Genomic DNA, 5,000 nt, shown 5'->3' with positions numbered 1-5,000 from the left:
AACCAACAGACCAAGAATGTGGAAATATCATTTATGCAACATCAAGATAAAGAAAGGTAAAAGTTTCATTAAAGAATGAAAATGCATAAAAAATGAAATAAAGAAAGTTGTACTTTTGAGGTATTAAAACTAACACCACTGAAGTTTATAGCCTAAAAATGTCGTCTAAATCTATGTGAAAATTTACATCTATTTACAATGTTTCAAACTATTATCATGAAAAAATCAGATTAGTTCATAATAATTATTTTAGCTCTAAATTCGCAGTTTATTGAACGTTTGCACCTCACTTGTAGAGTAATTTCCAGTCTAAGATTGTTATATGTTATAACAATCTTCTGAAAAAAATGAGAATATTGTGATTTGCATTACCATATGAATACTTCCTTTAAACCTTTATTGAACAACGTAGAGGAAAATATCCAGAAAAACAAAAGTATCGTTTAATCCTCTTTACCAGAAGAGTCCAGAAAAAAAAATGAAAGAAGAAAAATATACAGTAGAGGAAAAAGTTCAGTCAATGAAAGCGTTATAAACCTCACTTTCAAAGGAAGAAAGGTTGAAAGAAAGAGATATTTCACTTCATTTTTATTTATCGGTATTTATAGACTGGCGTCGTAAACACGATGGTCATCGACGCATTTTTTTTTTAAATGTCTTTGATAAGGAGTATGTATAACTATGTCTGATTATTTTTTAATGCATTAAACTATACTTATTACATTCAAGCATAATTGTGAATAGAGCATTTTAGAACACCACGTAGATTATCGAAGTAATAATAATGACACCTTTTTTGGTGAAAACTGAAAAAAGTAATGAACAAATTCGCTTGGTTCTCTTCCTCTTGTTTTGTCTTTTTAATTGTTTTACAGTTTATATGTGAAGGATCTTATTTAATATTTTTATTGTTCTTGAAATATTTTATTTTCATTGTTTATTCTTCTCTTGTAGTTTATTTTTTTCCTTGTTTCCTTTTCTTACTGGGCTATTCTTCCATGTTAGAGCCTTTGGTCTTACAGTATCCTGCTTTTCCAACCAGGGTTATACCCTTGCTTGTAATAATAATAATAATAATAATAATAATAATAATAATAATAATAATAATAATAATAATAATAATTGCCAGAACTGAAGACAAAACTCGGAGTGAAAAACACAACAGGAGGAAAACGGACAAAGAAAGAGGACGAAATCATTTAAAAGCCCCCCAAAAAGTATCACAGACCATTTTCTTCTTGAAAACAAAGAAAGGTGAAAGGAAACCTTCCTTTGGGGAAAGCCATAAAAATAAGGAATGAACTGGCTAGGCCTGAAGAGAGATCTGCCCCATGGAGGGCGGTGGATAGAGACGCGAAGGTGTGTGTTAATGTGAACTTAAAAAAGAGGAATTTATTTTGCTGCAAGAAACTTCTCTTTCAGAAGATGCAAGTTGAATCCTGAGTAAATAAAATTGACTGTTCGATCATTATCTCTTTCTTTATTATGCCATAATCTATTATTCTTATTTTATAAAGATGCAAATTGAATCCTGAGTAAAGAATTTTTACTTGTTCTATAATTATCTCTTTATTATACCACATTCTATTACATCAAAACCTTCAAAAAAGTATTTCTCCCCATGTTCTTTTAATCTTATTTCATGGACCATAGTAATTTGATTATTGAACCTCATCTTTTTTTTTATGTTCAATACCTAGATTGCAAAATATTGTTTTATATATATATATATATATATATATATATATATATATATATATATATATATATATATATATATATATATATATATATATATATATATATTGTTTTGCTCAACATACTCTATGTTTTATCTAATATTGTTCACAAAATAAATTCATCTGATATCCTTCATGGGGGACAATACTGATGTTACAAAAGAGACTTTGGAAATACTAACTATTTTGAAACTACTTTAAAAACATTTGGCTTCATACGAGTCTAGTTTTCATAGCCCTTAAAGGTTTCGAAGACATTACCATTAATATCAACAACAATGACAATATTGAAAGCGATGATATTTGTGAAACATCCAAGACGAAAAACTATTAAAAGTAGATACAAAATATCATCAAGAATAATAAAAATGAAAGTGATAGTATCAGGTAATCTTTAATAAACCAGAAAAAATTATATAAAGCAATATGTGAAAGGATATAACGTTACTTCCAAACTTTTATAGAACAGGAAAAAATGTCCGGATGGAATAAGAAGGGCAATCGTGACTTCAAAAGGTTCCCAAAATCATTCGACCTCGATGGAATTGGGTTGGAACGAGATTTCCAGCCATTAATCGCGCCACAGACTGGAGCGCCCAGCTGCGAACCTCCCTCCATGATGCATTTCCAGCATTTCCAGTTCTTTACTGCGGTGATGTGTATATATTGGTTCCAGTTACTGGTCGATTGATATTTTTTTTTTCTTATTCTGGCGTTACATTTGGATCCGTTTTAGGTAGCCTTGATATGTTGGTGATTTTTAGTAGGTTACAAATTTGTTGTGACAATTACTTAAAAGGATGAATCTTAGGCAATTTTTAGTGCACATAAATCCTCAAGTATATTTCACATAGTATGTCTTAAAGAAGACGTATTCATACGTACAAGTTACAGATTTAATATCAAAAAGCTGAAATCTTAAAAGTAAGTGATATTTCAGAGAGGATGATTCCCTGAACTTCACTCTGGACCAACAATGAAAATCTGTCTGTGCTATTTGGAAGAATGATATATAGGAGACAGAATGGGGCGCGGTGAACATTAATCATAATGTTTTGGTTTATTCTATTCATGTTCAATTCCTGACTATATAATACTCTCTGAGAGAGAGAGAGAGAGAGAGAGAGAGAGAGAGAGAGAGAGAGAGAGAGAGAGAGAGAGAGAGAGAGCTCATTGATTGCTCATATATTGAAATTGTTTGAAAATGCCTTTTCCAATTTAAAAGGATTATCACCCCATAATCATTAATCATTGGCATCTGAACTAAACGGGTAATCGTCTATTTTTTTTTTTACTATGTTTAAAATTCAGTATTGTCAAGGATTCAACATATTGTGGCTTTTAATGTAATTTTATTATATAGAAAGACATTGTCTAATCAAATACAATTAAAAATATCGTTACGCCTTCTAACATATTTAGACTGCAAATACCTTTACAAGCGAGGTGCTGTAATTACTTATCATAAACAACGCTATTAAAGGAGTATATCATCTATTAAGTTTTAAATTCCATACGAAACTTTGCAAAGTTTAAGATTTATTTATTTTTGAGGACATTAGTTAGCCATCATCGTGATATGCAAATTCAGGTATAATGAATCCCTCCAAAATTAATTGCAATCCGAGAAATCCCTTCTTTCAAATGACATTGGGTAAATGCCATGTAACGGGATATTATTATACTGTCAGCAGAGAGAGAGAGAGAGAGAGAGAGAGAGAGAGAGAGAGAGAGAGAGAGAGAGAGAGAGAAACTGCAATCAAATAGGTATATAAAAAAAAATTGTGCTTCTTATGGGAATTAGACCAAAGTTATGAAGTTTAGCCGGAGTCTTACGAGGCAAGGAGACCCTTAAACTTCGGGCCAAAAGACGTCGCCAAATTTTTACATAAACGGCGGAAAGGACAAAGGACAAGGAAATTTGGGAGGCGTCAACGAAATAATCTCTCAGTTTTCTGAGGTATTTGAGTTTCGGTTTATAACCAATTATCTGCTTAATGAGGTTTTGAGGTAAATTTCCTTTACGCATTTTACATTGATTCATTCAATTATTTATTTACAATATTTTTTACGTCCACCAACAAGGTTAGACTGATTTGCTTCCACTAATGTCTGTCTGCTTGATGTTTTTTTGGTCTTTTGTTTTACGTTTCTGTTCAATACTTACTTGAAAAAAATATCAACAAAATTCAATGAACAGACAAGTAGAGTTATGGATCAAAGAAAAACTGTTTAGTTTTCATTATATGCATCTATGAATCGATTTGTCCTGATGTATGCTCTCTATGAATACTATTTCAATACATATTTCCCTTTGATTATGGAGACATATGAGCTGGAGGCATATCTGAACCCTTCCTGCAAAGGTCAGTTTCGAAGCTTCCATGGAAAAGGGCGAAATCTGCCACATACAGCTATAGTATATCATTTTCTAGCCTACGTTCCTTTCATTCCAGCCTCCCGTTCCAATTCCAACAATTACCTTTGATGATTTCAAAAAGTATTTCAGCAGGATTTAACAGCAAAAAAAAAAGAAAATAAATAAATAAAGAAAAATCATAAAAGTAAAGGAAAATATAATTGTTTATTTTACGGTACGAAAATTATCTTTTCTTTTGAAATATTTAGCAACGTTCTTAGTATTTTAATTGTAATGTTTTATTCAATGATAATTTGATATACAGACATACTGATATTTTAATTGCATCCCATTGTAGCTTTGTTTACCATTGTTTTGACTTTAAGAAAGACACGATGGTACTTTGAAACCTCGATCTCCCAAGACTTCAGCGAATTTTTCCAACGAACATCTTTACACGAAAAACAAAAATAAATCATAGAGAAAAGACGAGACATCACAAAACAGGTTCACGATAAAATCTACGTCAAATATTCAAATTTTCCTTGTCTTTTGCCATCTATTACTGCCTTATGTATATTCAATGCCTGGAAATGTATAATGATAATGCTAGTGAGTGGAGTAGATATTCTCTTTGTAATGAATACAGCATTAAAACCAGGTGAAGGGGGTTGGGGGGAATCAGCATTTGCAGTTTTACTGTACTTTATATCATTGGCTCTTTTACTAAAACATTCATATTCAAGTGTTTTTTGTTTTTATTTATTCATCTATTTGATTGTTTATCAATCAATACTATTTACTTACTTTCTCCTTTCTTACCTCGACCGTCAAAAATAGGTAATTCTATCAATCAAGACTGCTTTGAATATCTGTCTGTCAGTTGGTTAGTTTGTTTGTTT

Source organism: Palaemon carinicauda, chromosome 12 (genome assembly GCF_036898095.1).
Source record: "Palaemon carinicauda isolate YSFRI2023 chromosome 12, ASM3689809v2, whole genome shotgun sequence".
In the NCBI taxonomy this organism is placed as follows: domain Eukaryota; kingdom Metazoa; phylum Arthropoda; class Malacostraca; order Decapoda; family Palaemonidae; genus Palaemon; species Palaemon carinicauda.
This window is presented reverse-complemented; position numbering follows the sequence as displayed.